The following is a 13223-nucleotide window of genomic DNA, read 5'->3' on the forward strand; positions in this document are numbered from 1 at the left end:
CTGGGATTCTGTGATTTCCTTTCCTTTCACTTTTCTCCAGCTCTTAGAAGAATCCTTGACAAAGTAATTAAATGGCAACACCAACCAAAGAGCCCTAAAACGTCTTTACTTCCTGTTCCCACTTCAAGTACACATTCACCAAAACACAAAATGCCTTTAAAATTCCCTTTGGTGGAATAAATGTATTTTGATGTAAGAATGGTAAGGAAGGCTTGAAATAATGACCATTAAAAGGTAAAGCACCAGTCAGTACAGCATGGAAGGCTGAGATTAATCATTTCATTATGGGAAAAAAAAATTAACTTTTGGAACCCTGGCTGCTGAGAATTTCAGATTTCTGTGCTGCCAGGCACTGACCCCCAAGAGAACACTGCACTGACCTGAGGCTGTGGAGAAGCTTCCAAAATGGAATGACAGAACTGGGATTGTGGGTGTGGAGTTTGGATAGAAGTGTGTGAGATCACAGGGTGGGAAACTCAGAGTTTAAGGGTTTAGAATACAGTAATGGATATAGAGCAAAATGGAGGTTTGGGATGGAGGCTGCTCCTCCTTCTCCTTCTCCTTCTCCTTCTCCTCCTCCTTCTCCTCCTCCTCCTCCTTCATCATGGGTTTGGGTGGTTTTGTGTAATTGGATAAAAAGTCCCAATTGCAGCCATGAGTGGTTGGTTATTGGGTTAAAAGTGAAAATAATTGAGGTGTCATTTTTTAACTGGACAGTTGATCCTTCAAAGGCCTTGCAGAGAGAGATGGGGCTCCATGTTTAGTTTGTTGGAGTGAAGTGCTGCAGAACTCAGGGTTTGTGAGAGTGTGACAGAGATAAGAACTGATAAACATCTGAGTCCCAACAAGAAATTCCATCTCACACATTTAATCCTGACTCTGGCAAAAAAAAAAAACAAAACAAAACAAAACCAAAACAAAACAAAAAAAAACCAAAAAAAAAACAAAGCAAAGACTCCACTCCACAATAAATCCCAAATCCCTGATTTCATAGGGAAATAATAAACAAATTAGGCAGAAAGTTCAGCCCTGAAATGCTTTACTGCCCACCAGAGGGCAAAGCAAGCACGAGGCTTTCTCCAGGGAGCTGCCACCTCCTCTTTCTGTGGTACCTTGGGTGGGAGCAAAGGGCACAGACCTGACCTGGTTGGCCCCAAAATTTTCCTGTTAACTGCTAGATGAGGTCAAAAACCCAGCCAAGCTGCAGCGAAGGCACTGAACAAACCTGTGCAGGTTCCTCCAGGCTTGCAGCTGTGTTTGGGGGGTTCAATGTGCCCTGAGTGCTGCTCAGAGGAGGTGACAGCACAAGCACAGCTGCTGGGGGGACAGGCACTGGGCCAGTGGCACTCCCTCAGCCTGGGATGTGCTGTCTCTGCTTTAGGGGTGACCCAGGTTTGGGTACAGGTGGTTTCCTTTGCCAGGTAAGGGATGGGACCAGAGGAAATGGCCTCAGGTTGTGCCAGGTTCTCCTCAGCCTGGGGAGGGCTGGGTTGGATTTTAGGAGAGATATTTTACAGAAAGGGTGGGCAGGCACTGGAACTGGCTGCTCTCCAGGTGGTTGAGAAACACTCGGGTGATCCAGAGCAGGAACCTCTGGTGCTTGAGGCATCCCAGAGCTGGCAGATGGGTTTTGGTTTGGACACATGTCGCAGACATCTTTTATGGAAAATCCTTTCCTTAGGGTTTTTCCTCCTGAGAAGCTGGGAGGCCTCAGGAACAAAATGCAAACATTGATTATCTGCTGCTGTGGAATGCAACAGGTGCATCTGGGATTGGGCTCATGTGGTTGTTGCTAATTAATGGCCAATCACAGTCAGCTGGCTCGGACAGAGAGCCTGAGACACAAACCTTTGTTATCATTCTTTCCTTTTCTATTCTTCTTAGCTAGCCCTCTGATGAAATCCTTTATTCTTTTAGCGTAGTTTTAATGTAATATATATCATAAAATAATAAATCAGCCTTCTGAAACATGGAGTCAGATCCTCATCTCTTCCCTCAACCTGAGACCCCTATGAACACTGTCACACTTCCAACCTGGTCATCCTGTGAATTTTGTGAATAACTCTTCCCTGGAGGTGCTCAAGGCCAGGCTGGATGGACCTTCAAGCAGGGCTGGTCTAGTGGAAGGCATCCCTGCCTCAAAACCTGATGATCTGAAGGTTTTCCCCAAGCCAAACCATTCTCAGATTCTGTGATTCTATGATAGCAAGGAAGACTTTGATGTAAAATAAAAACTACTGAAACAATCTTCAATTCTTCTGAGCTTTCTGCTTCTCCCTTTTGCAGGCACTGGGAGGCACCAGCGCACAAGGCTGGGAAGGAAGCTGAGGGGAACCTGCCACATTTCCTACCTGCTCCTACAAATGCTGCACTTTTCCCAGCAGGTTTTGCTGTAGGATTCCTGAAAGGGAGACCAAACACCCTGGAGGCTGCAGGATAATCACTCTGGGGCTGAAAAATCCGCTTAACTTGTTTGGGAATGCACAAAATCAGAGGGTTTTGGGAAAGCTGCAAAAGGCTGGCCCCAGTAGCCATGAGATTGGTCAGCAGAAAAATTATGTAAGAAGTAGAAAAGTAAAGACAAATAGAACCATGGTCTGTGTGTTAATGTTTGAGTAGAATAACTCCCTAAGATGCAGAAAAGTTTATCTAGTGAGATGTTAGGAAGTTTGAAGCTTAATAATGGAGCTCTGTGCATTGTGTTTTAAGGCTTACAAGCAGGCATTGCATTCAAAATAAGCAAGCATTGTTTAACCAAAGGTGTGTGTGCTTATAGTGGTTGGATAGAACTACTGTCAATGTGCTTTTGCTTTGTGTGATTGGTCAAAAAATTTATAAAGTGAGTTGTAACATTAAGTTCTTGGTCTGCTGCCTGGGATGTGAGCTGCTGGCATTTTCCCATTGTCATAACCATGGAATGAGACTGATGCAGGAAAATAAAACAGCTCAAGGCACGTTCCCAGCAGTCCTGTCCTGTTGGTGATTTGTACACAGACCACGGCCAGTGATAACTGGCAGGGCTGGAACCAGTTTGTCAGAAGCAAAAAGTCCCTGCAATTTTCATTCCAACTGATACTTCCCTCTCGGCCTCAATCTCCATAAAAGTCAAAAAGAAAAACATCCTGAAATGAAATATTTTGTTCAACTCAAGAGAGTTTTTGTCCAGAAAAGCCTAGAAACAGGAACAGTGGGCTCTGACCACTTTTATTTTTTAGTTTGGTGTCTTTAAGGAACAAACCTCGCTCGTTGTGCTGAATGCAGGCGCTCCTGCTCTGAGCCCTGGGGTTTTGTTCTCAGCCTCAGGGATCCAGGAAGGGGCTGGAGGGTGTCTGGGACACGCATCCATCCATCCCTGGTCCTTAATCCATCTGCAGAAACTGCCGGGAGAGGAGCTTTGGAAAGAGACTTGAGGCAAAGCCTTGTTCCCAAACCTGCTGATAAATGGGCAGGGGGTGATGCTGCCCTTGCAACCTCAGCAAGAGGAGGGGGCACAGAGGGCCAGGAGCAGGAAAACAGGATAGATTTCCCCCAGCTTCACCCCACAGTGAACTTGCTGCTGTTGAGGAGTGAAGGGGAGGAGAGTCCTGTTTGCATCTACAAGAAGTTTCTGCATCTACCAGAAACCTACTTCTGGTATCACCTGTGGATGGGAAAACAACTCCCTGACACAATTTTAGGGATTTTCAGCAATTTCTTCCCCTGCAGTGGGTTTTTTTGGGGGGGGTTTTGTTTGTTTTATATCTCTTCCTGATCATTGCATGGAGAGTGCTGAGCTGTCATGTACCACACATTCACTGGCAAAGAGTGAAGCTCCAATCCTGGGGTCAGTTTTGGGAATGAAGGACATGTCCAGGGAAGGGAATGGGGTTGGGAAAGGGGCTGGAGCAGCTGAGGGAGCTGGGAAGGGGCTCAGCCTGGAGAAAAGGGGGCTCAGGGGGGACCTTGTGGCTCTGCACAGCTCCTGACAGGAGGGGACAGCCAGCTCTGCTCCAGGGAACAGGGACAGGAGGAGAGGGAACGGCCTCAATTAGGGCCAGAGGAGGTTTAGGTTGGATATTAGGTGGAATTTATTCATGGAAAGGATTTCAGGCATTGGAAGAGGCTGCCCAGAGAGGAACTAGAATCACCATCCCTGGAAGAGCTCAAAGCAGTGTGGATGTGGCACCTGGGGACAGGGTTTGGTGGTGAACCCAGCGCTGGGTTGAGGCTGGACCTGGGAAATCTTTTCCAGCCTTTGTGGTTCTGTGGTTCTGTGACTGCAACTGGCAGGTCCAGGCTGGATGTTAGATATAAACTGCACCAGGAGGGAAGGGAAGCTCTGGAGCAGCTCCATGCCCAGGCTGGGGTTTCTCCATGCCCAGCCTGACCCATTGTGGCTGGGCAGAGCTGCCCCAGGGCTGGTGACAGTCCTGCCCCGAGCCACAGCTTGCACTCCATTGTCACACACATCTTTTATGGAAAATCCTTTCCTCAGGATTTTTCCTCCTGAGAAGCTGAGAGGCCTCAGGAACAAAATGCAAACATTGATTATCTGCTGCTGTGGAATGCAACAGGTGCATCTGGGATTGGGCTCATGTGGTTGTTTCTAATTAATGGCCAATCACAATCAGCTGGCTCGGACAGAGAGCCGAGCCATAAACCTTTGTTATCACTCCTTCTTTTTCTATTCTTAGCCAGCCTTCTGATGAAATCCTTTCTTCTATTCTTTTAGTATAGTTTTAATATAATATATATCATTAAATAATAAATCAGCCTTCTGAAACACGGAGTCAGATCCTCATCTCTTCCCTCATCCTCAGACCCCTGTGAACACGGTCACACTCCATGTCCCCTCCAGCCACATCTCCCTGATTTAATGCCCCTTCCAAACACATCCCTGTGGTTTGACAAACCTGTGACACTCTGTGATTTAACGTCCCTGCCCACCAGCATCTCTGGCACTTCACTATTCCTGTGATTGAGGGGTCTGGATGCTGCTCAAATGCTTCACAGCACTCAGGTCCTAAATTAGCACAGCATTCAAAAAATCCCCACCAACAACCCCAAATCAAATGTTTCTCCCTGAAGGCTCTCTTGATAGAAATTGAACATCAATAGAATTTAGAAAACTTTTATTTTCCCCCCCCTTATCAGGAATCTGACTCATTAAATTTTCAATTTACAAGTTTCTGATGGGTTTATGGGAATGTTACAATAACCTGGCACCACCAGTGCCTTCCAAAGCAGGAAGGAAGTGTGCTGGGGATAGAAATGTGGTGTTGCTCCCATATCTTAAGGTAATTAACTTTTCTGATGATTGAGACATATCAGCCTCCAAAAAAGACCTAAAATTACTTTTTAATGCAGATTTGCATGAGTGTACCTCCCCATTCCTGGAAATGTCCAAAGCCAGGTTGGACAGGGCTTCGACTAACCTTGGATGGTGGAAGATGTTCCTGCCATGGCAAAGGATTGGAATCAGATGATAATTAAGGTCCCATCCAACCCAAACCATTCTGAGATTTCTGGTGTTTCAGTCACAAACAGAAAAATCTAAACTTGTCTTTAAGAAAAGCAAACTTGAAATGCTGCAATTTTCATTCAAACTGATACTTTCCAGTCAGCCTCAATCTTGATAAAAGTCAAAAAGAAAACATCCTGAAAATGAAATTTTTGTTAAACTCGAGAGAGTTTTTGTCCAGAAAAGCCAAGAAACGGCAACAGTGGGCTCTGATCAAAGAGTTTAATCCCATAAAGATTTTAAAAGGCAGGGTATAACTGCTCTCAGCCCTTGTTCTGACAGTCTTGAGTCATTAAAATTCACTGCTCAGTTTTGTGGAGACCCCATCGCCTTTTAAGACTGACTTAAAAATTTAAGTGCTTAATAAATTAATGATTGCAAATTAAGTCATCCTTTGGTGCCTGGTCAGCTGTGTAGTCCCCAAATCCATTGATGTACTGAGGAATTACGGGCTTCAGTTGGTTCATTGTGGCACCTCCTGCTGCTTTGGGCACACTTGGGGATGTGGGCAAGAAAGGAAAATGCCTTTGAGAATATTTTTGACCCAGGTTGTTAAGCAGCCCTTCCCCCTGGATCAGATCTTTCCATCCATCACTGCCAGGGATGAAAATCAATCCTTTTTATAGCAACGAGCATATTCAATAATGCAAAAGGTCAGGGCATCAAACACAGTGTGGAGGTGTCTGCAGCGAGTGATGGGCTTTGCCTTTTCAACCCTGCACAGCCCCACTGCAATTGGCAGCTGGGGCAGCCCCTGCACACCCACCAACCTCAGGATGGCCAAAAAGCCATCCCTTAGAAGGTCAAAATATTTATTTGTTATCAGGAGGTCAAAAACCCATCCCTCAGCATGGTCAAAAATACACACTTCTAGTCAAACTAAAAAAACCACAATCCCAGTTCTGTCATTCCATTTTGGAAGCCTTCTCCACAGCCTTGGGTTGGTCAAAAAACCCCATCCCTCAGGATGGTCAAAAACCCCATTCCCTCAGGATGGTCAAAAATACACACTTCTATTCAAACTCCAAACCCACAATCCCAGTTATATAATTTCATTTTGGAAGCTTCTCCACAGCCTCAGGATGGTCAAAAACCCCCTTCCCTCTGGTCAAAAAATCCCCATTCCTCAAGATGGTCAAAATCCCCATTCCCTCAGGATGGTCAAAATCTCCATTCCCTCAGAATGGTCAAAAAACCCATCCTGGAGGATGGTCAAAAATCCCCATTCCTCATGATGGTCAAAAACCTCAGAATGGTCAAAAACCTCATCCCTCAGGATGTTCAAAAATACACACTTCTAACCAAACTCCAAACCCTCAATCCCAGTTCTATCGCTCAGTTTTGGAAGCCTTCTCCATAGCCTCAGGCTGGTCAAAAAACCCCATTCCCTCTGGTCAAAAATCCCTATTCCTCAAGATGGTCAAAATCCCCATTCACTCAGGATGGTCAAAAAACCCCATCCTTCAGGATGGTCAAAAAATCTCCATCCTTCAGTAGGTCAAAAATCACCATCTGTCAGGATGGTCAAAAAAATTCCCATCCATCAGGATGGTCAAAAACCCCATTCTTGAGGATGGTCAAAAACCTCATCCCTCAGGATAGTCAAAAATACACACTTCTATCCAAACTCCACACCCACAATCCCAGTTCTATCATTGCATTTTGGAAGCTTCTCCACGGCCTCAGGTTGGTCAAAAACCTCATCCCTCAAGATGGTAAAAAAATCCCCATCCTTCAGGAGGTCAAAAATCCCCATTCCTCAGGATGGTCAAAAAACCCCATCCTTGAGGATGTTCAAAAACCTCATCCCTCAGAATGGTCAAAAACCCCATACCTCACAATGGTCAAAAATCCCATCCCTCAGGATGGTCAAAAAACCCCTCATCCCTCAGGATGCTCAAAACCACACACTTCTATCCAAACTCCACACCCACAATCCCAGTTCTATCATTCCATTTTGGAAGCTTCTCCACGGCCTCAGGTTGGTCAAAAACTTCATCCCCCAGGAGGTCAAAAACCTCATCCCCCAGGATGGTCAAATTGAGCATAACTCCATTTGACAGTGCTTTTCCAATTGCAAGGCTTCAATTGTTCCCATTTTGGGGTGAGCACCCCAGGGATCACTGGAGGGTTCCATGACCCAAAGGGCTTGGGAGGCTGTGACACAGCTGAAGGGACCTGGGATCAATTCCTGCTCTCCAGGAATTCCCTCTGTGACTCCAGACACGATTTAAAATCATGCAGAAATCAGGTTTTATGGCCAACCAGTATTTCTGAGCTCAGGGCAGTGAATTGGAGCATCTTCTCTCCAGGATCAAATGCCTTTGGGATCCACAGATCCCAGACCAATGAGAGGCTCTTGCCATCCCCATCAGGATATGGGGATTTCTCACTTTCTTTGTGCCTCACTTCCTCCTGCATCAAACAGCTGCAGAACCTTTTTGTTGAACTGTTCTCTTCCAAAGAAAAATTCAGAGAAATTCAGAGAAATTCAGGAAAAACCAAAATGCCTGCTTTGATGAAATTTCACTCAAAATGACCAGACAGCATTTTGAAACTTCCAGTGAAAGAAAGTAAAGTGAAACTTTTCTTACAGCATTTCCCTTCATTACTCTGAGATCAGTTAAACAGCCCTCAGCAGAATTTATTTAAAAACCCAATAAAACAAATGACCTCAGCTTTATTTTTTTGGTCATAACAATATTTTTGCAGGCATACCTGAACAGAAAGGAATAATCTGATCTCCAAGCAGATAATTCCTCCCTTCTGCATTTAAAGTAGGACTTTCAGGAGTGCCTTTGAGCTGTGTGAACTTAGGCCCAGGTAAGTTTTTATGACATATTTGCCCATAGAGAGTCCACCCTTTGTGACTGCAGCGTGGATGGGGCAGAGTTTCAGTGCCCAAATGCCTGGGGGCAAAACTCCTGTGGCACATCTGTGGCAGCAGATGTGGTTGTTCAGCTTCTTCCAAGGGGAGTATCCAGCTGTTCCTGCCAGAAAATGAACTTTATATGGGCAGGGAGGGATGGGACAAGGAGAGACAGCTTTAAATGGAAAGAGAATGGGTTTAGATGAGATGTTTGGCTGAAATTCTTTACTTAGAGAGCAGTGAGGCACTGGAACAGGTTAATCAGAGAAGTTTTGGCTGCCCCTGGATTCCTGCAAGTGTCCCAGGCCAGGCTGGATGGGGCTTAGAGCACCCTGGGATAGTGGAATTTGTCCCTGCCATGGCAGGGGATGGGGCTGGATGATCCTTAAAGTCCCTTGCAACCAAAACCATTCTGAGATTCCATGATTCCCTGGATTTGCCATTCTAGCAGTATCGAAGTGGGTAGATGTCGCAGACATCTTTTATGGAAAATCCTTTCCTTTGGATTTTTCCTCCTGAGAAGCTGAGAGGCCTCAGGAACAAAATGCAAACATTGATTATCTGCTGCTGTGGAATGCAACAGGTGCATCTGGGATTGGCCCATGCTGGATATTTTGAATTAATGGCCAATCACAGTCAGCTGGTTCAGACAGAGAGTCCGAGACAGAGCCTTTGTTATCATTCTTTCCTATTCTATTCTTAGCCATCCTTCTGAGGAAATCCTTTCTTATATTCCTTTAGTATAGTTTTAATGTAATATATATAATAAAATAATAAATCAGCCTTCTGAAGCATGGAGTCAGATCCTCATCTCTTCCCTCATCCAAGAACCCTGTGAACACCATCCCAGGAAGATCCACTGGAGGGAATTCCTTCCACAGCTAATCCTGATTTTCACCAGGTTGGGACTTAGGTGATCTCCTCTAACCCATGAAAACCAAGTTAAGCTGTTATTTCTCATCATTTCTTCTCTCCCTTTTCATTGTTTCATATAAAATGTTGCTGGGCTGCCTTTCCCTCACTGCACCCCCCAGCAGAGGAGTAATTACATTTATTGGAAACGCTTCCTGATCACATATTCATTTACCAGCTGCTGAAGGAAAATGAACTGGGCAAAGTGCCACTGGAGACTTGGATTCACAAGCTGGGGAGAGCAACTGGAAGAAGTGCTCAGTGTGCATTTGCTTTCCCTCTCCAGCCATCCATTATCCTCCTGTTCAGCTGATTTGGGAAGTTAAAAGGCAGCCAGGGTGGCAGCATGTGATACTTTCCAGCACGAGCACAGCTTTGGGGCTGCCAGATTTACCTTTGGCTGCACTTTAAAGGGCACTAAAAATACTCCAACTTCACATCTTGAATATGGTGCAATAAATTAAACCAGAACCACTGCATTCTTATTTCTTGGTTGCTGTCAGTCACTCCCATTGGTGTTGCCATTGACCCATTTTCATTTCCCTGTCCTTCTTCTCCCTCCCTCTATCCCAGTGTCTCTTTTCTGTTTTCTGGACTCCACAACCAGCCCCAAAACCTGTAGAAACCCCCACAGGTCTTTAATTACAGACACCTCTGACACCTCCAAATCCACCATGGAGTGGTTTGGGTTGGAAGGGAGCTCAAAGATAATTTTGTTCCAACTCCCTTCCACCATCCCAGGCTGCTCCAAGCCCTGTCCAACCAGGCCTTGGGCACTCCCAGGGATCCAAGGGCAGCCACAGCTTCTGAACCAAATCCCAAACTTATCTGTATATATCCATAAGAAATATATCAGTACAAGATTGCCCAAATCCACCAAGTCTTGGACAAATAGAGAGGTTTCATTCCAATTACTGCCAGAGATCACTGGAACATGAACAACCAATCAAAATGAGCAAAATAGTTAAAATAATACAGTCAAAAACCCTCCAGGGCCCAGCTGGGAATATTTTTGCAGGCTTCACCTTTTTTGGTTTGTTCATGTTCACCACCAGGGAAGACCAATAAAATCTCTTGAAACATGAAACTTTGGAGTCAAATAGACCAATTTACTGGATACAGAAAATCAATGGGCATTGATTTTATGATATTTTACACTGCCCCTTCCCCATGCTGTGCTCATTTCCCCCGGAAGTGGCAGAAAATAAATTATTAATTAATTTGATTCCCACTGTTTCTCCATCCCATTGTTTTGTGTCTCAGGAGGTCTGATAAATCTTTTACCCTACCTGAGTTCTGCAGGTGTGAACTACTTGCTAGCTGCCAGTTGCCTAAATATCTGGTGTCATTAGATTTGGGGTATTTCCCTCTCATTTCATTTTTGATTTCAGTATTTATGGTTTTATTTCAGTCTGAAGGTTTGAGCTCACCCTCTTTGGCCTTATTTAACACATGAAGGGAAGGAACTGGTTAAAAACCTGGGCTAATGGAAGGATTAGAACTGGGTGAGCTTTAAGGTCCCTTCCATCCCAAACCATCCTATAATTCTGTGATATCTCTAAAGAGCAGGGGAAACTTCTCAGATTTTAAATTTAAAAGTTACTTGACAGTTTTCCATCATTTTGCACCTCAGGTGCTCTCTGACAGTGTGGATGCAGTGTCGTTTTTATCCAGAAATTTAGACAAAACCTGTCAGTCTGCAAACGGGTTATGAAAGTCATAAAATGCAGAGTGTGTAGTACACATCCTAGACAAGCAGACACTGGGACTGGATGAAAAAGGCTCAAATTACTTGAAGAGAGCTTAGCATAATTGCTGGTTTTCTTCTGCTAAGATATTTCTACAAAGCACACAAAAGCAGGGCTTAAAGAGAAATGATTTGTGGCATAAGTGGTGTGATAAACATCTGAATATTAATGTGGTTCTGGTGAAGAGCCCTGTCATCATGTGTCTTTGAATTTTATGTTCCTTGAGTTGTGCATGGGGACATTCAGGTGTCTGGATATCCATTTTTGGTTTTTGAGGGTCTCCAGGACAAGGGAAGAGATGAAAATCTTGACTCCATGTTTCAGAAGGCTGATTTATTATTTTATGATATATGTTCTATTAAAAGAAAATGATAGATTAAAACTATACTGAAAGAAAGAGAAAGGAGACATCAGAAGGTTAGAAAAGAAAGGAATGATAATAAAATCTCGTGACAGACTCAGAGAGTCCAACACAGCTGGACTGTGATTGGCCATTAATTAAAAACAATTCACATGTTGGGTAAACAATTCTCCAAATCACATTCCAAAGTAGCAAAACATGGAGAAGCTGAAGCTTCTCAGGAGAAAAGATCCTGGCGAAAGGATTTTTCAGAAAATATGTTAGTGACAGGGTCTCTTGTTTGGGTCTCTTGTTTGGCCTCAGGAGTTTGGGTCTCCTGTGGGTTGTGGTCCAGTCCTGTGTGGATATTTCAGGTGTCCCAACCCTGAATCATGGAACCACAGCTGCCCAGAACAGCCTGGGGTTGAAGGAAACTTAAACATCATCCCATTCCACCCCTGCCATGGGCAGGGACACCTTCCACCATCCCAGGCTGCTCCAAGCCCCATCCAGCCTGGCCTTGGGCACTGCCAGGGATCCAGGGGCAGCCACAGCTGCTCTGGGCACCCTGGGGCCTTGTATTGTCCTCATCCTCTCATGTTCATCTGCAAATGTGATTTATTTCCTGGATCACTGATTTTGGGGTCTCCTCCAGCCAGGTCTCATAAGCTCTTGGAGATTTATATCACACCCAAGATAGCTCAGCTACCTTAGATGGCATGAAATCAGCAGGATGGCTTCTGTGGCAGTGTTGGAAACAGAGAAGTTTTCATAAAGAGGTAAAATAACAAAGCTCTTTACAGAGAAAAACCGAGCCAGGGCAAGAGGTTCTTGCTCTTGGTAAAACACTTCACAAAAGCAATTAGTTCCCTTGTTGTCTTCTTTTTCAGTACATTGCTCAGGCAGGACCTTTTGGTTTCTGTCCAATTGGCTATCCTTAAGTTTGAGGTGAAGTCCTCAAGGTCCTTTTTACCTAAGTGAAGAGAGAAACTTCCAGGCTTTTTTCCTTTTTAGGGAGACAAAGGACAATTTTGTCATTCCGTCAACAAGGGGAACACTCCAACAAATCACCACATAAAGCAATAAAGCATCTCAGAGCTCCCTTTCCCCCAGGCATGCAGACATCAGTGAGCACCCACACAGCTGGTGGGGCTGATGATGGGGTTAATCCTGCCCAGCTCCTCTGGGATTTGCTTCAATCATCTGCTCTCCTGTTTTATCCAGATCCCCTCATCTAGGCTGTCCCTGTGCTCTAAAGCCAGCCCAGCTCAGTTGTGGTTTTTCCTCTGGGAGCGGAGTTATTTCTTTATTTCTCTATTTTCCATTGCTCAATTTTGTGTTTACCTTGAATTTATTTGGGGTAAATTTACCTTTTTATAAGTCGAGTCACTGGAGGCAGCTGCAGCCCTGGTTTGAATGGGAGGACCAGGTGACAGTGGGGTCATTCCTCATTAAAGGCTTCAATCCATGACCTTAGCTTGCTGATTCTCTCTATATTTTTGCACAATTTGAAGGTCTGAAGCTTTAGTAAAACCACAGATGCCATAAGAATGACACACACTGAGCTGGCAGCAGGGTGAGTGATGTAAATCTTTTGTGATGATGCAAATGTTTGTGCCTCTGTGTTTGCACTGGGAGCTGTTCTGGAGCCACAAAATGGCTGAGAGTGGGAAAGACCTCTGGAATCACCAGGTCCAACCTCCATCTCAATCAGGCTATCCAGCACCATTCCCCCTTCAATATTGTATTTGTGGGGTGTCCTGTGGCAGGAAGGAATGATGAATCTATGTTTTCATAAGGCTAATTTATTATTTTATGATACTATATTATATTAAAGAATACTATACTAAACTA

The sequence above is a fragment of the Melospiza melodia genome, chromosome 1 (genome assembly GCF_035770615.1).
Source record: "Melospiza melodia melodia isolate bMelMel2 chromosome 1, bMelMel2.pri, whole genome shotgun sequence".
NCBI classification, from domain to species: domain Eukaryota; kingdom Metazoa; phylum Chordata; class Aves; order Passeriformes; family Passerellidae; genus Melospiza; species Melospiza melodia.